Below are 27726 nucleotides of genomic sequence, written 5' to 3' on the forward strand. Positions count from 1 at the left end.
AGGAGGGGAGAAGGGAGGAGGGGAGAAGGGGGGAGGGGAGGGGAAAAGGGAGGGGCAGGAGGAAAACTTGTCTGTAGTACAGAGAGCTGACACAAAACACTCTTCTCATTAACTAGAGACCAAGTGGTAGCAATTCCCAACTTCGGGGAGAAGAATCTGCCTCCTTAAGCCCCCACCCCCCCGTGTCAGTGATTAAGAAAGCCCTTTCTTGTCCCTGCTTTTGTTTCAGGGAATTCTGAAGATCCAGTCAACAGGAAACGGGACAGGAGGTGGGGGTGGAGGGGGGAAGCCCGAGAGTTACGTGGTGCGCATCAATTTCAGGGGTCCTTGAGGGCTGTGCTCACCATCTCTGTGTATGAGACGGTAGTAATAGCAGCAATCGTCGATGATCGGCCTCCAACATTGAACCCCATATCTCCGTGCCAGGCACTTGCATCATCGCATTCAATCCTAACAAGCCTCCGCTAAGGGAGGAATGAGGAGGGACCCAGGTTCAGTTGAAGCACTTAGTGGCCAGCATGCGTCTCTGGGGGCTGGCGGGGTCCAAACCCATTCTGTCGAACCCACCCCGGAACCGTTCCCAGGTGCATTCAGGCCTGGGATTTTGGTGCCGCCTTCACTTCTGAGACGGTCATCTGTAGCATACACAGATGGCTCTATCCAGGGACGAATCATGGTCCACCCCGCACTGGGGAAGGACGGCCTCCGGGTGGCTCTCAGCGGAACTTTACTGTCGGCGGCGCGTGTTCCCGTCCGGGCGGCCGGGCGCGCGGGCCGGGCGGGGGACGCATTCTGGCGCGGACCGCGAGCGGAGCCTGCGAGCGCCGCCGCCGGAGAAGACCGACGCTTGCCCGGAGCCAGCCCGCGGCGCCCGGGCCTGGCCGGCCGCTTCCCGCCTCAGCCGCCACCCCCGCCCCCGCCGCCGCAGACGCCGCCGAGGCAGGAGCAGCGGGAAGCTCAGCCGCTTGGCCCTGCCCGGCCCCGCGCGGCCCTGAGTCGCGGCGCCGGAGGTGAGTGCCGGTGCCGGCCCCCGGCTCCCGACTCGGGCCGCGGGGACCCGCAACAATGGGGGCCGAGTGGGGACGCGGCCCGGGCCCATGGCGCTCAGCGGCCTGGGGCAGCCAGCCTGTCCCAGCGGTCCGGGCCTTGGGGCGCTGGATCCCTTATTGGGGAACTCCAGTAGCGGGAGCCTTGGAGAGGGTCTTGGCTTCGACCCTGGGCCTGGGTGGCTTATATTTTGTATCTTGGTATCCAGGAAAGGGAGTCGTAGGGGCACGGAGTCTTAGCTCCTTTGGTGTGCGCTCTTGACGCTTGATGCGGACGCCCTGGAGGCAGACCACAGTGGGGTGGACGTGGGGGGGCTTGCGTTTGGAATTCTAGGGGCCTCAGTGTGCCTGGTCCCTCAGGCGCATCGGGAAGTGTCTTCTCCCTACCCCCCAGTCTCCCGAGGTCTGTGAACTTGGCGGACTGGGGTCTGGCTGGGGAGAAGAGGCACGAAGAGTTTGGCTTCTTGGGGGTAACCAGTGATTAGTTCCTGGAAAGGCAGAAGCTCAGCTGGGCACAGAGGAGTTAGGCAAAGAGCTGGATTCTCCGGGGCCCAGATGCATCCTGGCGTTGAGGGGTTCTTGGGCAGGGAACTGAGTGTCCCAAGAGTGCCACGGTGAGTAGTGTTGGCTACTTTGGCGTTAGGGTGAGGCCAGAGTTGTGATTTGGGGAGTGTAGAGGAGTGTTGGTAGGCTGCCGAGTTTGGTAGGCTGCTTTATGTGGGCCATGGTGTGGCAGCCTAGGAGATGAACAAGAGAACTTCGCAGAGTGGGCTTCCCGATAGAGAATGACCTCTTCCTGCGGGGGAGTGGGTGACTCAGATCTGTTAGAATTCCTGTGCTTGCTCGTGGATGTGACTGACTATATTAGTGCCTGGGCACCAAGGTGGATGGGCTGGAAAGGGCTTTGGGGGGCTGAAGGAGTTTGTTCCTGAGTAGAAGATAGTGTGAAATCATTCCTTCTCACTCCTAGTCAGAATGGTAGCTGTCATTGACAATATTTTAGGCAAAGAATTTGTTTGTGGTATTTGGATCCAAAGGTTTTCTTCTGTTCATTTTTTTTCCTCCTGTTTTTGAGTTGTGACTCATACTTTCTTTTCAGCACTGTGGCTATTGTTTGTAATGGTAGACAAACTTAGATACTGTAATATATGTAAATTCTTGGGGTTTCAGTCCAATTCTAACAAATCTAAATTAATTTAAGAGTCTGTTTTCACTAATTTGTGTGTTACTGTTAAATGTGTGCAACTCTAGAGGGGGATGTGAAGACCCTAACTGTTGATGTTGTTAAATACTCTTCATATCCCCGAATCCATGAACCATCCATTTTCTCCTACTGCCATGAAGTCATTATGTTGAATCTTAAATCTTAGTGCTTGCCATTTGAGCCCTCACAGGACATTATCTTCACTGGAAGTGTTATCTACTTTCAGTGAGTTTGGTCTGTACACTGTGTCTCATCTGTATTATTATTATTTTTTAAAGATTTTGTTTATTTGACAGAGAGAGAGAGAGAGATCACAAGTAGGCAGAGAGGCAGAGAAAGAGGGGGAAGCAGGCTCCCCACTGAGCAGAGAACCTGATGTGGGGCTCGATCCCAGGACCCTGAGATCATGACCTGAGCGGAAGGCAGAGGCTTAACCCACTGGGCCACCCAGGTGCCCCTCATCTATATTATTTAAAGGCAGTGTGCAAACTCCAACTCTGAGGCCTGCAACTGTTCACCAGAGGTCTGTATGTAGCGTTCAGACAAAAGTTGGTATGGATGAGGTATTAAATTCTAGATGGAAAGAAAAAAGTATCAGAATCATTGCACCTTTTGAGTTTATTTAGAGTGTTAAGAGGCACTGGAGTCTACTGTAAATTTTCAGGTGAAATGTGAGGTAATTCTGTCTGTAGTTGTACTAATAGTTATGGGGATTGGTTCCCCCCCCCACTTAATCTTTAAAAAAAATCATGTATTTCCCTTCAGTTCTTTCTCTTTCTTTTAAATTTTTCTATTTTAAATCATTAATTCTTCCATAAACTGGCTAGTATCTATTTTGGGCATTTCCACAGTGGTAATATTTTTGACATTTTGATAGTAGTTCTTAGTTCAGAAGTGGCTATAGGTCTGTGAAGAAAGAAGTGATTCAGGTATATCAAGCTTTTAATCAGTAAAGCTGTTGAATGAAGTTTTATGCAGTATTAATTTTGACGTGATAATTGATTATCTTAATATATTTCCATGAAAAAGTTTAGCTATAATGTGGTCACATTAGTGTGGGATTGTTTTAGCATCATTTCATTTAAATATACCTGTTAACTTTAAGTATTTCTGTAGACAAACCACAGGTAACATTTTGTTTCTGTGTGTGTCTGGATGAACAGTGATTTATAAATACTGTATATGTGCTTGGGTTCCCCAGGAAGCCGTCACACTTTCCTTTCCACTGTGGTTTGGGAGCATGAAGGCGTTGCTTACCCCCTTTGTCTGGTTCACTGTATGTAGGCTGGGAGTGTCTGCTGATCACTTGGAGTGCTGTCCCCTAGAACAGAAGGAATAAGATTGAGGTAAGGCTCAGTCTATTTGAAATTGCTTGCTTCTTGATATTCACTGCATAAAATGTCATGTAAATTGTATTTGACTTTTTTAAAATTGTTAATCTCCATTCTGATCTAGTAGAATGAAATTCTGCACTTTGCTCTCTTAGCTATCGGTATTTATATTTTTGGCTAAAAATAAATGAACTTTAAAATCAAGGCACTCACATAACAAATTCTTTGAAATACCTTTCATTTTCTATCTAAAATATGCACTTGATCAAAGAAAATTAAAACAGTTTACGTATGTTGTTTTGAAAACAAAGTGATTTCTGAAAGAAATATTTTTGACTACCTGTTAGACAAATGGATAGACTTCAGAAACTCTTGGAAAGAAGGCTTAGAGTTTTTGCTCTCTTTAGGAAAATTCTGAAGTTTCTAGTACAAGAGGAAGGGCATGTCTTTAGAGTCATCCCACTTCTATCTCTTGCTTGCTTTTTGACCTGGGCAAGCTGTTAACCTCTCTGAGCCTTGTTTTTTATTTTATTTATTTTTTTCATCTGTAAAATGGGGTTAGTATAACCTCTGCAGATTGTATTGACTGGAGAAGAGGCCAGTGCTTTGTGGGGGGCGGGTGGTCAGTGCTTGCTGTTAGTAGTAGTGTATTGATGTTGGTAGCTGTTAGTGTAGTTAGAAGTAGCAATGGGGGCACTACTCTCAGTAGTATTCGTAGTAGGAATATAGCTGGGTGCTCTGCATAGATGAGGGGCTCAGTTTCTTTGGTGAAGAAAGCAGCCTGCTGTCTCCACCTGTTTGCACTCTGGGCAGGTGAGAATTGTCGAGGTAGTCTTTATCTGGTACTGGTGGGCAGGAGTCCACACTATAAAGTCCAAGGCCATTTTTGGCACTGGTAGATTTTTTTTCCTGGCAGTTTCTGTGGAGAAGCCAGGAGGTAACTGTTCGGCATGTCCTTGTTTTGAGAACGGTAAGCATTCCCATTGACAGAGTGCTAGGGTATGTCAGGCAGCATGATGTTCTTGTAGGCCATGGTCAGGATGTTTCTCTAGCTTTTGTCTTATCAGAGACCTGATTTTGTCTTTTTGCTAGGAAGACTCCAGATGCTGGAGAGATTTGTCATCTTTCTCTAATTTGGGCTATTTTGATAGAATATAGCACTCTGTTCAGAAATGTTTTTGATGAACAGAAGGTTCACAGCCTTTATTACAGAATTGTTCAGTTTTATTTTTTCCCTATGAGAGGAAAAAAAGTCAAGAGAAAAATAAGTATGAGCCAGATAGAAGTGATTAGAAATAACTGGCCCTAAATCTCTTCCAGTTCTAGTCAGATCTCCTCTCCATTCCGGCCCGTCTCTAACTCCAGTTAAAAGTAAATAATATTCTGGGGCACCTGGGTGGCTCAGTGGGTTAAAGCCTCTGCCTTCAGCTCGGGTCGTGATCTTGGGGTCCTGGGATCGAGCCCCGCGTCGGGCTCTCTGCTCGGCAGGGAGCCTGCTTCCTTGCTCTCTCTCTGCCTGCCTCTCTGCCTACTTGTGATCTCTGTCTATCAAATAAATAAATAAAATCTTTAAAAAAAAGAAGTAAATAATATTCTTTTGACCTTAAAATATAGTGAACATCTAGATTCTGGTATATCTCTATTTCAACATCTCACAAGGACCTTTATGACCCAGCCTCTTCTGTATCTGCCTTTCTAGTCCCTCCTCTGCAACAATTCCTTTGGCACTTGAGGCTCTAGTTATAGTGAACTCCTTGAGGGTCCCAGCATGCTCAGGCTATACCTCCTGCTAATTTTCCTCTCCATTCTAGTGATTTTTCTGACTCCTAGGCTTGCATTTACCAGAAATCAAGGCACTACCATCTCTTGAGAGACTCTTTGATTCTTTCTAGATTAAGCTGAATGCCTCTCTTTTGTCTGGCCATTGAGATCTGTCCAAGCGTCTTTCATAATTACACTGTACTCCTAACTTGTGGTATATTTGTGTGTTTTCCATGCTAGGTTGTGACCTACTTGAGAGCAGACCCTTGTCTTGTTTATCCTTATATTCTAATACCTAACCATCTCTAGCACAGAGTAGCTACTCAGTGAATGTTTGTTGAATGAACAAATGAATGACCTCTGATATGAAATGACAGGAAATCATTCCTTGTGGAGTTGGTGGTGATGAGAGTTCTGATTTTATGGCTGCATCTGATCCTGGCTGAAACAGCGTTTCTGCCTTTGTACTTCCAGGTTGCTAAAAGCAGTATTTTGTTTGAAAATGTGTTGCTTAATTCCATACGTTCATGGTTTCAGGCTGGGGGGCTATTACTTGCTTTCTGTGGGTCTTGCAAAAGCTTGCTTTGGAAGAAATAAAAGTTTTTCATTGGTATTATCTAGCTCTTCCTTTGGCCATTTACTGCTGTAAATTGTCCTCATGTGTGAAGAAGAATGGCTAGTCAGTTTGGGTCACAAGGTCTCCAGACAACTAGTGGGAGTGGGTAATGGATTTAACACCAAGTGTGTGACTTACTGGCTGATGGACTTTTGGGAGTTGAGCTTAATATCACCATTTTCAGGATCCAAGATTATTTGCCCAAACTTTATTCAGGAATTTGAACTCAGTGACTATGAAATTATCTGTACTAGTTCTTTGCTCAGCCTAATACTGTAATAACACTGAAACTGATGAATTAATTCTTTGTTAGGAGGCTATGTGTTCTGAGTTACTAAACCAGTAATTAAGGAATCATGCTGATTCATTAAGTCACCCTCTTGGTTCTTCATGGTAAAATAACTTGAGAGTGTACTATTTAAATTACTTTGATTTAATTCTCATGATTGATCCGATCACATAGGAATCCCACCAAAGACCAGGTGTGAGGAACCTTACTAAAACCTACATAATGCCGTTCTTCTTTCATGCAGCTGACAGACAGCAGACTGCAGAAAAGAAAAGCATGAAAAGTAACCATAGTTAGATTAAAGATAAAAACTGATATGAGAGGGGCGCCTGGGTGGCTCAGTGGGTTAAAGCCTCTGCCTTTGGCTCAGGTCATGATCCCAGGGTCCTGGGATCGAGCCCTGCATTGGGCTCTCTGCTTAACAGGGAGCCTGCTTCCTCCTCTCTCTGCTTGCCTCTCTGCCTACTTGTGATCTCTGTCTGTCAAACAAATAAACAAAATATTAAAAAAAAAACAAAACAAAACCTGATATGAGATAAGGAAAACTGAGACAAAGTATAAGACATTAAATGTGGCAAGAAACTGTGAAATTGAAGATAGTTTGTCAGCAGTGTTGAGATTTTGATCATAATACAGGTTAGAAGCGGTAAAAACAAGGATCATTTCAGCCAACATAGATAATATTGGCAGTACTAGTGCCCACTGACGGTCTTGTAACACCATTAATGAAAGTTGTATATGGGCAGAAATGAAAATGTTTGCTTTATGATAAGTATACCTTGCACACATATCATATTATAGTTCATAAAACAGTTTAATGTACACTTCCTTTACTTTACCCTCCCAACAACCCTGTGACGCAGGTAGCTCCATTTTACAGATGAGGAAGAAAACACAAAGAGGTGAAGTGGCTTGCTTTCAAGTGCACAAAGCCAGTAAGAAGAAAAGTTGGGACTTGATGCCAGGTTTTCTGATCCTAAGTTTAGGACCCCTTTTATGTCCTCATAGGATGCTGTTAGGTCTTCAGTTTGGGAGGATGGTTACTCCTTATTCCAGGCTTCTGGCCAGTAGAAGATACACCCAAAGAAGGTAGTGCCACACAGAGAGTAGAGCATCTGCTCTGTTAACAGTAGCCCAGAAACTCTAAAGGGATGGTTGGGGGAGGAACCTAAAGGGAGCCCGTCCCCCTCTGCAATAGATCACTTAGTGCTCAAGACAAAAACCCAGACCCAGGTGATGTTTTTGCAATACTTGACACTAGCAGTGATCTTTCTCCTAATGTGATGATGTATAGAAATTGGAATAAAAAAAAAAAAAAGTTTGGGAAGAATTTTTTTAGGTGTGATTCTAACTTGAGCTCAGGCTCTTTGCCTTCATTGTGCTTTCTAGTTCCACGGTCTCCTCCACACCAGCTTTTGCTGTTTCACTGGATGCCAGTTTGGCACGGCCCATAGTTTCAGTGCTGCCTTTCCTGGGTCTGAGAACCCTTTACCTGTACTCTTGCCATACCTAAACTTTGTCCTCTGGGTTCTTTTGTTAATCCTAGGCTGCTCAGTGTTTCTGGGAGTCAGGAAAATTGGATGTCTTGTTGACAGCAGTTTCCGTTGCCCCCCACTTGAGTTGAGCTCTGACTGCTACTCATGGTCCTCCTGTGCTGCCGGCTCAGGGTCCCATTTCCTTCAGCAACTGCTTGCATGTTTCTCCCAAGGCTCATTTAAAAAAATTTTTTTTCTTCTTTTTAAATTTTTTTTTAATATTTTATTTATTTATTTGACAGAGAGATCACAAGTAGGCAGAGAGGCAGGCAGAGAGAGAGGGGGAAGCAGGCTCCCTGCTGAGCAGAGAGCCCGGTGCGGGGTTCGATCCCAGGACCCTGGGATCACTACCCGAGCCAAAGGCAGAGGCTTAACCCTCTGAGCCACCCAGGCACCCCAATTTTTAAATTTTTTTAAGTAATCTCTGTACCCAGCGTGGGGCTCGAACCCACAATCCTGAGATCAGGAGTCATAGTTCTACCAGCTGAGCCAGCCAGGCACCCCAAGGCTTATTTTTTCCATAGGCCCTAGACCTGCCTTCTGTCTCCCTCATTCCTTTTTTAAAAGATTTTATTTATTTATTTGACAGAGCTCACAAGTAGGCAGAGAGAGAGGGAGAAGCAGGCTCCTGCTGAGCAGAGAGCCCAGTGAGGGGCTTGATCCCAGGACCCTGAGATCATGACCTGAGCCGAAGACAGAGGCTCAACCCACTGAGCCACCCAGGTGTCCCTATCTCGCTCATTCTTTTTTTCCTTTTTAAAGATTTTATTTGTTTATTTGACAGAGAGATCACAAGTAGGCAGAGCAGCAGGCAGAGAGAGAGGTGGGGAAGCAGGCTCCCTGCTGAGCAGAGAGCAGAGTGCAGGGCTCGATCCCAGGACCCTGATACCACGACCCGAGCTGAAGGCAGAGGCTTAACCCACTGAGCCACCCAGGTGCCCCTGTCTCCCTAATTCTTGACCATGACTTCATTTTAAGGCTCCTGCTCCCTGTTTTTTCCCCTTACCTTTCTGTCATGACATTTCCTTTTTTCTTTTTCTTTCTTTCTCTCTATTTTTAAATTTGTTTATTTATTTTAGAGAGAGAGAGCATGAGCAGGAAGGGTGGAGAGAGTGGGAGAGGGAGATAGAATGCCAGGCAGACTCTGTGTTGAGTGTGGAGCATGACACAGGGCTTGATCCCACAACTGCGAGATCATGACCTGAGCTGAATGAAACCAAGAATCAGAGGCGTAACTGACTGTGCCACCCAGGCACCCCTTTCATGACAGTTTCATAGTTCAGAATCTCTTGCTTTTAGAAAGTCCTTGACCTTTTAACTTTTTTCCCATGATTATACCAGTAATACCAGTAATATATGAGCACAGTAAAATTCAGACATTTTTAAATAAGGAAAAGAACCCATAATCCATGTCTCAGTGTTAATCACCACTGAGAATTCAGTCTATTTCTGCTGGGGTTGTGATCTAGGGGTGGTAAGATAGACCCCTGTGTGAGACAGAGTCTGTTTGAGACTCCCTCTTCCTCTCCCTCTGCCTGTCCCCTGAGCGGGTGTGCAAGTGTACTCTCTTTCTTTCAAATAAATAAATCTTAAAAAAAAAAAAAAAGAATTTGGTCTGTATTTTGGTCTGTATACATTTTTTTCTACTGGGTTTGCTAACGTGTATGAATGCATATGTATGTGAGAGAAAGAGAGAGGTAAAGTAATTCTTTTTTTTTTTTTTTAAAGATTTTATTTATTTATTTGACAGAGAGAGATCACAATAGGCAGAGAGGCAGGCAGAGAGAGAGGGGAATGCAGGCTCTCCGCTGAGCAGAGAGCCAGATGCGGGTCTTGATCCTAGCACCCTGGGATCATGACCTGAGCTGAAGCCAGAGGCTTTAACCCACCGAGCCACCCAGGTGCCCCAAAGTAATTCCTTTTTGCATAAGTGAGATTACAATATATCTACTCTTCTATAACTTTTCATTTAATGCTTTTATCTTGGGCATGTTTTCATGTTTAATACACAGATATATCATATATTATAATAGTTACATAGTATTATATTGTATATTTGTATCAGTTTTTCTAGTCCCCTGGGTGATAGACATTTGTTTCTGTCTTTGCAGTTACAAGCATCCTTGTATGTATGTATCTTTGTATACTTCTTTGTATACATTGTATACATCTTTCTGTACTTTGTATACTTACGATAAAATCCTACAAGTGGATTTTCTGTGTCAAAGGATATGCATGTTTAAAATTTTTCTAGGTAGGGGCGCCTGGGTGGCTCAGTGGATTAAGCTGCTGCCTTCGGCTCAGGTCATGATCTCAGGGTCCTGGGATTGAGCCCTGCATCAGGCTCTCTGCTCAGTGGGGAGCCTGCTCTCCCCTCTCCCTCTGTCTGACTCTCCCTACTTGTGATCTATCTGTCAAATAAATAAATAAAATCTTTAAAAAAAAATAAATAAATTTAAAAAAATTTTATCTAGGTAATACCAAATAACTGAAAATATTGTATTTATAGTTCTCCTTTAGCACTGAACATGATCAAATTTTTTTTAAAAGATTTTATTTTTGTATTTTTTTTAAGATTTTATTTATTTATTTGACAGAGAGAGAGAGATCACAAGTAGACAGAGAGGCAGACAGAGGGATGGGGGAAGCAGGCTCCCTGCCAAGCAGAGAGCCCGATGTTGGGCTCGATCCCCTAAAAGATTTTATTTATTTACTTGACAGAGATCACAAGTTGGGGGAGAGGCAGTCAGAGAGAGAAAGGGGAAAGCAGGCTCCCTGCTGAGCAGAGAGCCAGATGTGGGGCTCCCAGGACCCTGGGACCATGACCTGAGCCAAAGGCAGAGGCTTTAACCCACTGAGCCACCCAGGTGCTCCAATTAGCAAATATTTTTAATCTTTACCAGTCTGAAGCTAATTTTGAACACATTTTTTGAATCCTAGATAACATTTTCTTACTGAGGAGGAAGAACATCTTTTCATGTGTTTATTTTATATATATTAATTAATTAATTAGTTGATTAATTAATTAGTTGATTAATCAGTGTCTCTAGCCTCTTCCTAACCTCCTCTCCCCTTTTGGTTGTTATCTACATGTAAGGTAGAACCATAGTAACTTAGCTCTGGGTCTCTCATGCCACCCTAGCCTTCTCCTTCCTATCCCTCTTTCTTATCTAAAATGCAATTTTACTGCCATTTCCTTACCACCTGTTCTATGTTTCTTAATGCTTTGTGGTCTGGCTTCTGGTCTTATATTTCTCCTGGACACTATTTCTGAGATGAATTCCTTATTGCCAGGACAACAGGTTTTTGTTTGTTTGTTTGTTTTTTTAAGATTTTATTTATTATTTATTTGACAGACAGAGATCACAAGTAGGCAGAGAGGTAGGCAGAGAGAGAGGAAGGGAAGCAGGCTCACTGCCAAGCAGAGAGCCCAATGCAGGGCTCGATCCCAGGACCCTGGGATCATGACCTGAGCCAAAGGCAGAGGCTTTAACCCACTGAGCCACCCAGGTGCCCCAACGGTTTTTTTTTTTTTTGGTTTGTTTTTTTTTTTAAGATTTTTTTTTTTTTTTAAGATTTTATCTATTTATGACAGAGAGAGATCACAAACAGGCAGAGAGGCAGGCAGAGAGAGTGAGAGGGAAGCAGGCTCCCCGCCGAGCAGAGAGCCCGATGCGGGACTCGATCCCAGGACCCTGAGACCATGACCCGAGCCGAAGGCAGCGGCCTAAACCACTGAGCCACCCAGGCGCCCACGGTTTTTTTTTAATTGATGTCTGTTTTCCCTTGTTCTTACCAACTCCCCACTCCCCAGGGGAGGGAAGCCACGCGTGAATGGACTTTTTATTATGGAAAATTTCAAACATAGACAACAACAGGGAATATAGTGTATGAACCCCATGTACCTATTACCCAATTTCGACAGTTATCAACATTCCCCCCAATTTTTTTCTTCAGTTGTCCTCCCCACTTTCTGGTTGTTGTTGGCATATTTCAAAGCTAAATCTCAGACGTTGTCACCGAGTGTATATCTCTTATTGATAAGAACATTCTATTTTTTTTTTTTTTTAAGATTTTATTTATTTGACAGAGATCACAAGTAGGCAGAGAGGCAGGCAGAGAGAGAGAGAGAGAGAGGAGGAAGAGGCTCCCTGCTGAGCAGAGAGCCCAATGCAGGACTCGTTCCCAGGACCCTGAGATCATGACCTGAGCCGAAGGCAGAGGCTTAACCCACTGAGCCACCCAGGCGCCCCATTCTATTTTTTTTTAACAGTTTATTTATTTATTTGCCAGAAAGAGAGCATGCACATAGGAGCAGTGGGGAGGGGTAGAGTGAGAGGAAGAAGTAGACTCCTCACTGAGCAGAGAGCCTGATGTGGGGCTCCATCCCAGGACCCTGAGATCATGACCTGAGCCACCCAGGTGCCCCAAGAACATTGTATTTTTTAAACATCATTTTGTTGCCATTTTCTACCCTAATAAAAATTAACAATATTTCCTAAATAGTGAGGACTTGATTTATTTTATTTTATTTTTTAAAGATTTTATTTATGAGAGAGAAAGTGCAAGGGGGGTGGGGCAGAAGGAGAGGGAGAACCAGACTCCCTGCTGAGCCCAAAGCGACCTCAATCCCAGGGCTCCCGAGACCAACCCAGACGTTTAGCCATCTGAGCCACGCAGCTGCCCCAGGACTTGATTTTTTTTTTTTTTTTTTAAGATTTTATTTATTTGACAGACAGAGATGACAAGCAGGCAGAGAGGCAGGCAGAGAAAGGAGGAAGCAGGCTACCTACTGAGCAGAGAGCCTGATGCGGGGCTTGATCCCAGAACCCTGGGATCATGACCTGAGCCGAAGACAGAGGCTTTAATCCACTGAGCCACCAGGTGCCCCAGGACTTGATTTTTTTTCCTTCTTTCTTTCCTTCCTTCCTCCCCTCAGTCCTTCCTTTGTTTTTTTTCCCCCCAGGATTTGATTTTTAATCCTGGCTCTATGATACCTGCTGTTTAATTTGGGCAGTTTGTGAGCTTGTTTTCTCCTCTTGAATGGTAGTGAGGATAATTATGATAATTCCATCTCATAGGATTGTTTTGAAATTGAGATTATCTCATACTCCCACATAAAGTGCTAGCACAGTGCTTTACCTGTGTGGGGCACAAACATTTTTTGTCTCACTCTGTCTTTATTCATCCATTCATTGATTCAGCAGATTATTTTTTGAGCATGTATGTTTTAGCTGAAGAGGAAACACTGACCTTGGCTTCTAGGATTCTACATTGTCTTGATTCTCTGCCTAGTTCTCAGATGTGCTTTTGTAAAAACCCTTCCTTTTGTCCCTCTGGATATGCATGTAACCCAGGTTTGTTGTTTTCCTCTTCGCCTGGCCCTCAGAGACCTAGCTCTTTCACTCCCACCACTTCAGGGTGTCCAAGTGACTCAATTCTATAACTGTGGTTTCTTTACAAAGCAGCAAACCCACATTTCCTCCTGACTTTTGGACATCTCTGTCTGACCAAGGGGATGAGTATAAAGTGCACTGAATTGAGTCTGCAAACCAGGGCTGCAATTCCATCTCAGCCACTAGCTTCATGGCTTGGGCAGTCAGAGTCACCTCTCTTGGTCTTGGTCAAAGGGATGGACGGGCTGAATTAAGAGTCCAAAGTTCTAGCCAGCTTTAAAGGCCTATCAGCTGGGAGAAGGTGGTTTTAGAAATGTCCTCAGCATAGGTGGAATCATAGCCACCATTCTGCTCCCCAAACAAGTTTCTGGCTTCCCCCACCTGCCCACTCTGGGGAAATCCAGGCTTTACCCTGTGGCTCTTCCCTCTCATTTGTCCTTAACATAGGACTGGTTACCTCATGGCTAGATCTTCAGGTGATTTTGATTCCTGGCTTTTCCTGGAACACACTGGTGGCTGCTTTCAGCTTTACATCTGTATTCACATTGTGTCCTTTGGTTATATTCATGTTTCCCCTGAACCTGTGTTATGGCCATTGAAATTATGACCATCTTTGTGAGTTTAGTTCAGGTGACAGATTCATCCCCATTGGAAGTGAGTCCTCCCTCTTCTGACTCTCATGACTGGCAGTATATCAGTGACATTTCACCATAAGCCTGGTTTCATATATTTGCATAAGTTTTATTTTATTATTATTTTTTACCTTCTAGTTTGTAATCCCCTTTAGTACAGGTGCCACATTTACATTGTGTGTAATTTTGCATCATATGCTATCTAGCCCAATTCGTTGTGCTGATAGTTTTGCAATAAATACTGATTTAATAAGTGAATTAAAGTGGACTTTTCTTCAAGGTAAGAACATTTACAGAATTTTTTTTTTTAAGATTTTATTTATTTATTTGACAGAGAGATCACAAGTAGGCAGAGAGGCAGGCAGAGAGAGATGGGGAAGCAGACTCCCTGCTGAGCAGAGAGCCTGATGCGGGGCTCGGTCCCAGGACCCTGAGATCATGACGTGAGCCGAAGGCAGAAGCTTAACCCACTGAGCCACCCAGGCGCCTCCAGAAATGTTTTTAAACCTGGTTGTTCAAAGGATGTGGTAATTAGTGAAGAAGGCCCAGCCCGTGAAATGGTACCAATGGTACTAATTTAGGTACTAATTCCTTGATTCCAATTCAAAGAATCCTCTGCTTTCCTGTCCTGTCTCAGTTGCAAGATTTTTCTCTTGGATAATATGACTTAGCTTTTTCAAAACATCTCCAGTAACATTGTTGTCATTATGGAGTAGCTAAAGGTAATCAACAATTATTGAAAGTTAACTTACTAGGTACGAAGGAATGCACTAATTATTTTTTTCACTTAATTTAAAAAATCTTATTTGAGATATATACTTTTTTATTCCCATTTTATAAATGAAAACTAGGTTTAGAGAAATTAACTAACTTCTTCAGTGTCATTTAGATACAAAGTGGCAATGCTGGGACTGTGACCTAGGCCATCTCATCTCAGAGCCTATATTCTTTTTTTGTATTTTATTTATTTTTTCAAGAGCCCATATTCTTTTTTTTTTTATTAATTTATTTATTTTTTCAGCTTAACAGTATTCATTGTTTTTGCACAACACCCAGTGCTCCATGCAAAACGTGCCCTCCCTATTACCCACCACCTGTTCCCCCAACCTCCCACCCCTGACCCTTCAAAACCCTCAGGTTGTTTTTCAGAGTCCATAGTCTCTTATGGTTCGCCTCGCCCTCCAATTTTTTTTTTTTTTTTTATAAACATATAATGTATTTTTATCCCCAGGGGTACAGGTCTGTGAATCACCAGGTTTACACACTTCACAGCACTCACGATAGCACATACCCTCCCCAATGTCCATAACCCCCTCCCCCTCTCTCAACCCCACCTCCCCCCATCAACCCCCAGTTTGTTTTGTGAGATTAAGAGTCATTTATGGTTTGTCTCCCTCCCAATCCCATCTTGTTTCATTTATTCTTCTCCTATCCCCCTAGCCCCCCATGTTGCTTCTCCATGTCCTCATATCAGGGAGATCATATGATAGTTGTCTTTCTCCGATTGACTTATTTCACTAAGCATGATACCCTCTAGTTCCATCCACGTCGTCGCAAATGGCAAGATTTCATTTCTTTTGATGGCTGCATAGTATTCCATTGTGTATATATACCACATCTTCTTTATCCATTCATCTGTTGATGGACATCTAGGTTCTTTCCATAGTTTGGCTATTGTAGACATTGCTGCTATAAACATTCGGGTACACGTGCCCCTTCGGATCACTATGTTTGTATCTTTAGGGTAAATACCCAGTAGTGCAATTGCTGGGTCATAAGAGCCCATATTCTTAATTGATTTATTGCTTTCCTCTCCAAAACACATTTATTGCCAGTTAGCTCTTTGATGTTTATTTTTCACTTTCCTTATCAAATACCTTGCATGAATTCCTTTATTTTTTCCTTCCCAAACCAGTTCTCCTGTTCTTTCTGATTTTGGTAAAGGGATGCCATTGCTCTTGCAGGCATCTAGACTTTAATCCTCAGAGTCCAATTTAATTCCTCCCTTTCCTTCCTGTGCAGAAAATTCTGTTGAGTTTTCCTTGGTAATGCCTTACCTCTGCTCCATTCTTTCTGGTTTCTTTGCTTTTATTGCCTTACCTCTGCTTCTATTACCTTCTATTGCTTTTATTGCCTTACCTCTGCTCCATTCTTTCTGGTTTCTTTGCTTTTCCCTTAACCCAAGCCCTTCAGGTCTAGTCCTGTATTGTGACAGCTGCTTTTCCTTCCTCTATTCTCTCACCTTTGCAGTTCTGAAAGGACTGCCTTTTGCCCATCTATCTCCACTTAAGAATCCTTCTGTGGTTCCTGAAGCTGGGATTTCTAAAAGCCAGTTTTCAAGTAGTGTCATAATCAGCTGTGGGACTTCTTCAAAGCATGTAAAGTCTTCAGAGTAAAACTATGAGATCAATGCTATTACTTGCAGTTTAGAGATGACAAAATGGAGGCTTAACCAGACTGAGTCACTTAGACAAGATCGCTGTTGGTGGGAACTATGTATTTTTAATAAGCTCTTCAGATTCTGATGCCCTGAGAAATACCAGGTTTAAAATGGAAACAACAGGCAGCCTTTACCTCCTTTTAGAATTCCTTCCCTAAATGTCTTTTTGGTTCCAGTGACCCCTCCATAAGTGAAATTTCTGTAGCATTTGACTCTTGATTATGCCCATCTTGCTGTCTTTCCTGAATAACATACTCCCCTGGCTTGTTCTTCTCTGCCTCTCTGATGTTCTCTGCAGTCCACTATTCTTTACTCCCTTGTGGTTTGGCTTGTTCTTGGCTACCCTTCCCCTTCTACACATACTCTCTGAGGCTCTTGCATATTTGGGGCTTCAGCTACCTAAGGTTGGCAGGAACACCTAAATCTGTATCTCTGAACCCGATTCATTTTCCAGCTGTTTCTGGCATTTTACTATTTAACAACACTTACCTACACCATTGTTCAAGCTGAAAACCTGGGCCACGGATAAGAGCTTGGAGTTAGAAGTCTAAGTTGAAATTAAATTCTACTACTCTTCTAGCTGGGTATAATTGGGACAGGTCACTTAATGTCTCTAAACCTTAGATTTCCTCTTTGTGGAATGGGGATAACATTACTTTACTCATGGTATTATTGTTACGATATAATGCGAGAATGTCAATAAAACATTTAACAATTTCGTTAATATTTATGGAGCCCTTCCTATGTACCAAGGACTGTGTTGGCTGCTGGGGAGATAGTGCTGACCAAGGCTGTCCTTTTGGGGCTCCAATTGGCTACTGAAGCCTTACTGGTTTTGTCTTCTCAGTCAGTTTCCACTTTTCTCCTTTCTCATTGTCCCTGCTGTGGTTCAGAGTCTCCCCACCTTTTGCCCAGCATTACAGCATTTCGTGCCTAATCTCCTTGCCTCCACGCAGCCACCAGAGTGTTCTTTTTATTTTTATTTTTTTATTTATTTTTAATAAATTTATTTATTTATTTATTTTTATTTTTACTTTTTTATTTTTTTAGGGAGACAGAGCAGGCATGTGCAAGCATGGGGTGGGGGGATATGGCAGAGAGAGAGAGAGAGAATGAATCTTAAGTAGGCTCTACGTGGAGCCTGACTTGGGGCTTGATCTCACAACCCTGACATCATGACCTGATATGAAATCAGGAGTTGGACACCTAACTGATTGAACCGTCTTTTTGGGAATTTAATTGATGCCACTTATCCTTCAGTGGCTCTCTTTAGGGGCATATAGACTATGGGGAGGACTGCATGGAGTTAGCTGTTGAGTCCACTTCTGAGCTCAGCAGAGAAGCACTCAACAGTATAATGGTTATGTCTGCCAGAAATAGAGACAGGAAAGTGTTGCCAAGTGCCACATATTTGCCAATCCTTGTATAGGACAAAGTTCAGACTCCTTAGCAAGGTCTTCAGGACACTGTTGGGTCAGGATCTGGCCCGTCTACTTCTCATCTCTTGCAGTCTCCTTCTTTACTCCCAACCTGTGCACAAGCTGGGGGAGTGGCAGGCAGAGGGAGAAGCAGACTCCCTACTGAGCAAGGAGCCTGGCGAGGGAATTGATCCCAGGGCCCTGGGATCACGACCCAAGCCAAAGGCAGGCATTTAACTGCCTGGGCTGCCCAGACTCTGTCCTTTAACATTCAGATCTGTTGTCTGCTCTGGAAAGCCTTGCCCAGTCTTTCCAGGTAAAATTATTTCCTTCTCTGTCCTGTAGAGGCTTAGTCAGTCCATCCTTCCTTCCTTCCTTCTCCTTCCCTTTTTTTTTTTTTTTTTTTTTTTTTGAGAAAGAGGGATAGAATATGTGCACATAGTGTTGGGGGGGGAAGAGCACAGGGAAAGAGGAAGAGAGAGAATCTTAAGCAGGCTCCACACCCAGTGCAAAGCCTGATGAGGTGCTTGATCTCACGACCCTGAGATCATGACCTGAGCTGAAAGAAACCAAGGGGCAGATACTTAACCGACTGACCCATCCAGGTGCACCCCCCCACTTCGTTTTTAATTCACCTATCATAAATTTCACTATTTAAAAAAAAAGGTTTTATTTATTTATTTGATAGACAGAAATCACAAGTTGGCAGAGAGGCAGGCAGAGAGAGAGGAAGGGAAGCAGACTCCACGCTGAGCAGAGAGCCCAACGTGGGTCTCGATCCCAGGACTCTGGGATCATGACCTGAGCCGAAGGCAGAGGCTTTAATCCACTGAGCCACCCAGGCACCCCTACCATTTTTTTTTTAAAGATTTATTTATTTATTTGACAGAGATCACAAGTAGGCAGAGAGGGAGGCAGGCTCCCCGCTGAGCAGAGAGCCCGATGCGGGGCTCAATCCCAGGACCATGAGATCATGACCTGAGCCGAAGGCAGAGGCTTTAACCCACTGAACCACCCAGGTGCCCCAATTTCACCATTTTTAAGTCTTTAATTCTAAGGCTTTTAGTACATTCACAGGGTTATACGGCCATTACCACTATCTAATTCCAGGGCATTTCACTGCAATGAAAAGAAACCCTTATTTATTTATTTATTAAAGATTTTATTTATTTATTTGACAGAGATCACAAGTAGGCAGAGAGGCAGGCAGAGAGGGGGGAGGCAGGCTCCCTGCTGGGCAGAGAGCCTGATGCGGGGCTCCATCCCAGGACCCTGGGATCATGACCTGAGCCGAAGGCAGAGGCTTTAACCCACTGAGCCGCCCAGGCATCCCAGAAACCCTTATTTATTTGTTTGTTTGTTTAAATATTTTATTTATTTATTTGACAGAGAGTCACAGCGAGATAGGAAACAGAAGCAGAGGGAGTGGGAGAGGGAGAAGCAGGCTCCTCGCTGAGTGGGAGCCTGATGCGGGGCTCGATTCCAGGATCCTGAGATTATGACCCGAACTGAAGGCAGCCGCTTAATGACTGAGCCACCCAGGCGCCAGAAACCCATATTTATTAAGTTATCATTCTCTCTTCTCCCTTCCCCCTATCTCCTGGTAACCACTAATCTACTTTTTGTTCCTATGGATTTGCCTCTTCTGGGCATATCAGTAAATGGAATCAGACAGTATGTGGCCGTAGGTGACTGGCTTGCTTAACTTAGCGTGATGTTTTCAAGGTTAATCCATGTCATAACATGTGTCACTACTTTATTCTCTTTTATTGCTGAGTAATATTTCATTCTATGGATATGTTAACCTGTTCATCAGTTGAACCTTAGTTGTATGTTGTACTTGCCAGATTGCTCACAGTGTATGCTTACATATCTATGTCAGTTGATGGGATGATCTCTGGAGGGTTCTAGTTATCACTCTGTGACCAGGATTCCCTGTGTGTCTTCAGTGCCTACCAGTACTGGTCAGTAGTACATGTTTAATCAGTATTCAGTGGTGGTTTGTTTTATCTTCCTTTCCAGAAAACCTGACACTTTCTGCCGTTTCAGTATTACTCAGATCCAAGCTGTGATTCCTGTGCAGAGAATGTCCTTTCCTTCCCTCCTCGCTTGTCTAATTCTGCTGTGCTTCAGGGTTGTTTCAAGGTCTGCCTCCTCCAGAAAGCCTTCCAACAGCATTTAAACCTCAGATATTGTTGCTTCCTTCTCTGAACTCTGGTGCATTTGGGGTCTCTATTACTCATTAGCACTTAATAAATATAATCTCAACACTGTCCTTAACTAGATTGACAGTAGGCCCACCAACACTGAATCCTTTTTTGCACTCCCAGTAAAAAAGTACTCTAATTATGTAATGGAATTACATCTAACATTTTACCTTAAATTGAACTATTCTTTGCAAAAGGAAAAAAAAAAGAGCAAGAAATAATGACTTAAATAGTGAGGTAATTTCTTCTCACCATTTTACTCAGGGAACGAGTACCCACAGGCAATGTATGCAGGTAGTGTCACTACAGTTAATATGACAAAATCTGTACATTTCAAGAATTTTTGACCATTGGCAGAAGAGAAATTTTTTAGGTGGTGTGGTGATGAGTTATTAAGTATTCTACCAGAAGAGAAGGAGAAGAAGGAGAATAATAGTAATGGGGAGCCATAGAGAATTGTTGATGTAAAAAGATGTGTTGGAAATGATAAGGAAGAGGATGAATAGGGAAGGCTTGCAAGCTGGAATCTTCATAAAATAACTGGACTGGTCCAAGTAGCAACACACATGAGGGTTTAATTTCTGAATACTACAACCTTTTGGAATTATTTTCAGTGTATATGTCTACAGTAATATATACATAAAACGATAGTGTATTTACGTGGGCAATTGAAAAGGCTTTTCAAGGGTGACCTTATTGATGATCTTTCACTTTAGGCTTTCATGGGAGCCCTAGCTAAGATGAGGCCCTTATAGTAGGTACCCAGAGAATTTTTGTTGGCAATATGAGAGTGTGGTCGGTCACTGGATATGGATATGAATAGGGGCAATCACAGCCTGAAGAATATGATGCTACAAAGGATGGAGATGAGGCCAGGGAGGATCTGTTTGCTGATTGCTTGGCTTTACAGAGAGAGACTACATGTATAAAGATGAAATGCTGATTTTACAGTTATAAAGTCATATCTGTTATAAAACAAAAGAATAAAGAAGAAAACTTTTTTGGTAAAACTACCACCCAAAGATAAAAATGGTTAACCTTTGGTGCATTTCCTTTGTGTGTATGTGTGTGTATTTCCTGCGCATATATAAATACTTGCATGAGTGTTATTTTTTAAATGGGGGTTTAAATATTAATAAGCTTTTTTTGGTTTTTTTTTTTAGACAAATTTTTATTGTAAAAATGGTTTTGAAATTCTTTCCCTGAAATTTGCTCTGTATGTTCTCAGAGAGACTCTTCTCTAAAGGTTAGGAGCCTCTTTGACAGGGGCGCCTGGGTGGCTCAGTGGGTTAAAGCCTCTGCCTTTCAGCTCAGGTCATGATCTCAGGGTCCTGGGATCGAGCCCCGCATCGGGCTCTCTGCTCAGCAGGGAGCCTGCTTCCCCCCACCCCCTCTGCCTGCCTCTCTGCCTACCTCTCTGCCTTCTTGTGCGTGCGCTCTCTCTCTCTCTCTCAAATAAATAAATAAAATCTTAAAAAAGAAAAAAAAAGAAGCCTCTTTGACAGAGCCATCTGTTTCATATATTGGTAGATTTATTTGCTCATCAACCTTACCAGGTCTGTCTTTGAGCCCTGATTAGGGCAAGTTGGAATTTACCCAATTGACCCAAACAGTGCTCTTAGCCCAAATTCCTCCATTAGAGAGACCTGTGACCTGGTCTCATCTGTCAGATGGCCCCTGCTAGGCTTGTTTTTCATCTATTGACACCAGAGTGGATATTTCAGATTAAATGTTTTTTGAAACATTTTAGATGCTTAGAGGAAGACTTGATTTCTTTCTTAAAATTAAATCAAAATCAGGGCACCTGGATGGCTCAGTTGGTTAAGCGACTGCCTTCGGCCCAGGTCATGATCCTGGAGTTCCAGGATCGAGTCCCACATCAGGCTCCCAGCTCCACGGGGAGTCTGCTTCTCCCTGTGACCTTCTCCCCTCTCATTCTCTCTCTCTCTCTTTCACTCTTTCAAATAAATAAATAAATAAAAATCTAAAGAATAAAAAAAATTAAATCAAAATCATGTGCTAAGACAGCATCTTAAAGAACAATTCCACGTCAAGGGCATTTGGGCTCATTTTTCTCCCTTGAAGACTCACTTCCCATACTGTTTTCCATAAGTGAAATTGGCAAAGAGTGCCGTTGTGAGGTATAAAATCAATGCATTACTTATGAGAAATCGAATCTGTGAAACAGAAGTAGCATCAATAAAACAGCCTAATGAAGTGGAAACTGTTACTCTTTCACATTTAATATTTTTAAATTTTGTATCCACTGATACTCTTCCTTTCCCAGGTTATGGCTCTTAAGCTATCTATCTACTCATTAGGAATCTTGAATCTTCATGTAGGTAGAACATTTGGTTCTTACCGCTTATATAAATCTTATTTCTAGCTTAAAGGGAGAATATCTCTGTCCTGGATATTTTTCATTTAGTAACTTTGGTGTCTTACACTTGGGAACTTTTGCCTCACCTGATGGCTGCAGATCTGAACTGATATATTCCAGAGCCCATTTGGTTGCCTTCTTCTGTGAGTGGGACACTTGGTGTGGGTTATTCTCAGTGTCTGCATGTTCTTCTCTCCCCTACTGTTCTATTCAGTCATTGTTTGTAGACTTGGTTTATCCAGTTTTGTCTGGATGAAATGCCTATTTTCTGGGTTTGGGGCCAATTTTTTACTTAAATTTTGGGTAAAACTGTACAGTATTCCAGCTGCTATCTGAAGAGATGAGCTCTCCAACCGCAGTTTTATTTGTTTAGAAACCAGATAGCACATACTATGGTGGAAGATATTACACACTTACCGGAAAGAAAAACAGGCTCTCCCTAAGTAGAACATGGTTGTCTATATGAGAACCAACATACTGCTGTATATTGGACAGCCTCACCTCCTGAGGTTTTCAGATGGACTGGAGTTGCAGTAAGACTGGTGTTTTCATGAGAGACACTGTAAAATAAATTTCACATCTATGTAGGATTTGTTTGCATTGTGCTAGGTTATTAGGTACTTACTGTGTTGCTGGGTCATATGCTGTGTGAACCTGTAGTGCACCTGATGTGTAGATGTCATTACCCCAGATGAGGAGAAGGTAAATAATTTGTTTCAGTTAACCGGTACCTTTAACCTGGGTCTCTCGACACTGCCCTGTGATACACCTACTGCCTCTTCAACATTGCTGATAGTAAAAGCTGGGATACACATGACATCTGGTCTCTAGCCTGGGCTGGTGTCTAAGGAGGAGGTGACAGCAGCACCCTAGGCACTGGTTAGGGAAACCTAGAAGAGAAGCCTCCTCTGTCTTTTACTCTTTCATTGAGACTTGAAGAACAGTACTTTGTTAGCGGTTCATTTTACCTCCTGAATGGTTCTCAAGTCTGGCCTTTCCTTTTTAACTAGCTCTGTTTCCTGTCTTTTACTCCATCTTCACATTTCTTCCAGCACATTTTCTTCACAGGCCATGTTTTGAACTGAGCTTATTGGATCTCTACTGCTACTCGGTATTCTTTGTTGACTAGTACCCCAGGAGGCTGTATCCTTAAGTAATGGCTTTGCTTTGGTTTCTTAGGGTGTTTGAGCTTTCCAAGTACTGGTTCTCAGTCGTGACTTCTATTCACGCTCTGAAGCTTTATAGAACAGACTGATCCAAGATCTCAGAGCTTCTTTATGTCAGGGTCCAGAGAATGTGCATTTTATTTTATTCTATTCTTATTATTTAAAAAAAGATTTTGTTTATTTGAGAGAGAGGGAATGTGTGTGCGCGCATGCATATGTGAGAGGAGCAGAGGGAGAGGGAGGGACAAGAGTGTAAAGCCTGTTGGGGGTCTTGACCTTGTGACCCCAAGATCACGACCTGAGCCAAAATCAGGGGTCAGATGCTTAACCTACTGAGCCACGCAGGCACCCCCAGAGAATGTGCATTTTTGTGAAAAAACAAACAAACAAACAAAAAACCTCTTGGTTTATAAAGTCATGGTCTTCACCGCACCACCCCGCCCTGGCTCGTGTGTTTTATGGAAAACCACAAGGGTAAGCAGTTAGAATGTAGTAGTAGCGTCGTATTCACTTTATCATTTTGCTGAGAAGGGGTTATTCCTTTTTAATTCTTTTCTATATATCAGCATGTGGTAGTACATTTGGTGAGTTTTAACTGATTAAGTCTGCAGATAATGAAAGTATTGACTCTCCCTGGCACTGGAAAAGGCTCAGGTGTGGGAAGATTAGTTACTAGGTGGTAGAGTATCCGCTTGTCCTCTACAGATCATAATCCCTTTCCTTTCTCTCATGTTCCTCTCAGTTCCCTAAATATGCTGTGGTTATTTTCAAATCTTCCTTAAAAATTGATTACAGTAGCCCCTCTTTACCTGGGGGGTGTACGTTCCAAGAGCCCCAGTGGATACCTGAAGCTGCAGATAGTACCAAACCCTATATGTACTGTGTTTTTCTTACACATATGTATGTATGATGAACTTTTAAATTTATAAATTAGGCACAGTAAGGGATTAACAATACAAATGATAGAACAATTATAACAGTGTACTGTAATAAAAATTATGTGAATGTGGTCTCTTTCTCTCAAAATGTCTTACTGTATTGTGTGATGATGTGAGATGATAAAATGCCCGTGTGATGAGATGCAGTGAGTTGAATGATGTAGGCATTGTGACGTTTTGTTAGGCTACTACTGACCTGATGATATGTCAGAAGGAAGACCATGTGCAGATAACAGGAGGATCACTGTACTTCCTGTCAAGTTTAGAGGCAGCCTAGAGGAGACATCTTTTGGAAAGCAAAATTAAATAATTGATTCATCTATTGATGTGTTTTTCAGGATTTCGAGTCAGCTGGCTCTAGAGTCTTTATCCTGGTGTTAATGCATTATATAGATAGGTCTTTTGAAGTGTTTGAAGCTGCTGCCAGGGCTTGGTAAGGACCCAGAAAATCTACAGGCCAGGGGTATCTTTTCCAAAGCAATGAAGGAATTTGTCTCTGCTTTGTACAGGAAAACAAATGCCTACTGTGGGCCACAGTTAGCAGATTACAGTAGACTTGGAGTCCTCCATACATGTTACTGAAGATATGAGATTTGTTATCTAGGATGCCTAACCAATGTAAACAGAGCAAGGAGTTAGAAATGGCTTAGATATGCAGTATAAGAGGTGCTCTTGGAGTTTTCCTTTCCTGGGTCCCTGGCTGGCTCAGTCGGTAGAGCATGAGCATTTTGTTTTTTGATCTCAGGGTCTTGAGTTCAGGCCTCACATTGGGCATGGAGCCTACTTAAAATAAAAATAAATAAGGGGGCACTTGGGTCGCTCAGTTGGTTAAGCATCTGTTCGGCTTAGGGTTATGATCCCTGTGTCCTGGGATAGAGTCCTGCATCTGGCCCCCTGCTCAGCAGGAAGTCTGATTCTCTGCTGCCCCCCGTCTTGTGTGCACACATGCGCTGGCTCTGTCTCTCTTCCTCTGAAATAAATAAATAAACATGGAGTCTTCCTTTTCTTTAACCCTCTAAAGAAGAGGATAAATAATATCCATGCTCAGTACAGGATGGATATTAGCTTCTTATCTAAACCAGAGACAGCCTATTGAAGAAATTAGTCCAGATGTAATACTATAATAGGGGAAAGAGAGTTAAAATGGGGCAGTTACAGCTTTGCAGGAGCCTGTAGTGCCTTTTATTTATATATTTATAGTAGGATGCTGTTAAGAAACCATTTTTCATTTTTTTTTTTTTAAGATTTTATTTATTTGACAGACAGAGATCACAAGTAGGGAGAGAGGCAGGCATAGAGAGAGAGAGGAGGAAGCAGACTCCCCGCCAAGCAGAGAGCCCGATGCGGGGCTCGATCCCAGGACCCTGAGATCATGACCCGAGCGAAAGGCAGAGGCTTTAACCCACTGAGCCACCCAGGCGCCCCAGAAACCATTTTTCATTTGAGGATCATGTGTTTGATGCCTTTGTACAAATCCAAATGAGAGAAGCTTTATTTCTTCCCATTTTGTTGATGATAGTGGAAAGTATGGAACCCCTAAGGCAGTGTCTAGAGGTGAGAACAGGGCGGCCTTTTCACTTCTTGAATGTTACTAGGTCTAATTGTCAGTCTCAGATGCTCTGGGAAGACAACGTAAATTGCCAGGATTGACCTTCAGGAACATGTATAAGTACTGAATTCCTCCGTCCTTCTGATTCTTTTCTTTCTTTCTTCCTTTTTTTTTTTATATTCATTTATTTGACAGAGAGATCACAAGTAGGCAGAGAGAGAGGAGGAAGCAGGCTCCCTGCGGAGCAGAGAGATCACAAGTAGGCAGAGAGAGAGGAGGAAGCAGGCTCCCTGCGGAGCAGAGAGCCCGATGCCGGGGCTCGATTCCAGGACCCTGAGATCATGACCCGAGCCGAAGGCAGCGGCTTAATCCACTGAGCCACCCAGGTGCCCCCCTTCTGATTCTTTTCTAATTGAGATTAAGGCCTTTTGTCTGTAGAGTTGCTTAACACCAGTACCCCTGGGCACCAGTTGTCTTCTTTTTAAGGAGAGGAGGTTTTGAGGTAGTATCTTGGCAGGTGACTGTCCTTCCCCAAGAGTAGTTACCACCCTCCCCCACCAAACCTGACACCATCTAGCACAGGCAGAGCAGGGCCTGCTGTGCTGTTTTAACCCACTGAGCCACCCAGGCGCCCCGGGCCTGCTGTACTGTTTAATTGGCAAGTATGTTCTTCTTTCAGTGTGTTTATGTCCATCAGAGTTGATCTTATTACTTAAAGAAATCATTACATATTAATCCAGTTAGAATTAATGTGAAAATTTTAATAAGTGATACAGTTTGTGAAACATAGCATGCATAGTGGAAGCTCAGCAGATCTTTGCCACAAGCCTGTGTCCTTAGTAATTGATAAAGGTGATTTAGGGTTGGGTCACCAGCTGGAATGATGTGATGAACCTCCCTTTATAAGAGCTGGAACTGATTTTTTTTTTTAAGATTTTATTTTTATTGTTTATTTTAGAGAGAAAGAACAGGGGGCTGGGGAGGATCAGAGGAAGAGTTAGAAGCTGACTCCATGCTGAGCATGGAACTCAACTTGGGGCTCGATCCCACGGCTCTGAGATCATGACTTGAGCCAAAACCAAGAGTCAGATGCTCAACTGACTGAGCCACCGAGGCATCCCTGGACATGATTTTTTTAAAAACTAATTTTTAATGCCAGAAAAAGAACTTTTAGGGGTTGCTGCTTGTCAGAACTTTTATTTATTATTTTGGGTGGTTGTTGGTTATTGTTTATTTTGTTTATTTATTTCAAACATATAGAAGAGTATCCAGAATAGTATAACAAAAATGCTTATGACTCTCCAGCTTTAACATATCTCAATATGTCATAATCCTGCTTCAGATATTCATACTTAAGAAAACAAACCAGAGTGAAGATATTTAAATTCTTAGTCCCATTTACTTTCTTACCCCAGCAGTAACACTCTTGTGAATTACATATTATTCCCATGCATGTTTTCCTTCTTTTACTGAATATGTTTCCTTACAACTTTGAGTGTTGTTTTGTATATTTTAACACTTTATATATGTAGTTATTATCTTGTATTTATCTTTCTATAACTTTTTCACTTAATATTATGTCATTGAAGTTTATCCATAGGGATTTATGTTACATTCTAGTTCATTTATTTCAAGTTGTATAATATTCAGTTGGGTGAGAGGGCTATAATATATTTGTGCATTTTTCTTTTTTTCTTTTTGAAAGACTTTATTATTTGACAGAGAGAGAATGAGAACAAGCAGGGGGAGCAGGAGAGGGAGAAGCAGGCTCCCCACTGAGCAGGGAGCCTGATGCGGGGCTCGATCCTAGGACCCTGG

The 27726-nt window shown here is 42.9% G+C and overlaps 1 protein-coding gene across 5 annotated transcripts in view; it reads left to right on the plus strand.

Moving 5' to 3' along the window:
- The first annotated feature begins 809 nt into the window (after nucleotides 1-809).
- Nucleotides 810-27726, plus strand: part of RAD54L2 (RAD54 like 2) — a 111382-nt gene continuing 84465 nt past the window's right edge. For 3 of the 5 annotated variants that reach the window (XM_045990952.1, XM_045990956.1, XM_045990955.1), the window contains exons 1-2: nucleotides 810-1010; nucleotides 3452-3596. The gene's annotated coding sequence lies outside the window, so the exon portion shown is untranslated. The remainder of the gene's footprint in view (nucleotides 1011-3451; nucleotides 3597-27726) is intronic. The other 2 variants (XM_045990953.1, XM_045990954.1) reach the window with 2 other exon arrangements.

The sequence above is a fragment of the Meles meles genome, chromosome 20, assembly GCF_922984935.1.
Source record: "Meles meles chromosome 20, mMelMel3.1 paternal haplotype, whole genome shotgun sequence".
NCBI lineage: Eukaryota > Metazoa > Chordata > Mammalia > Carnivora > Mustelidae > Meles > Meles meles.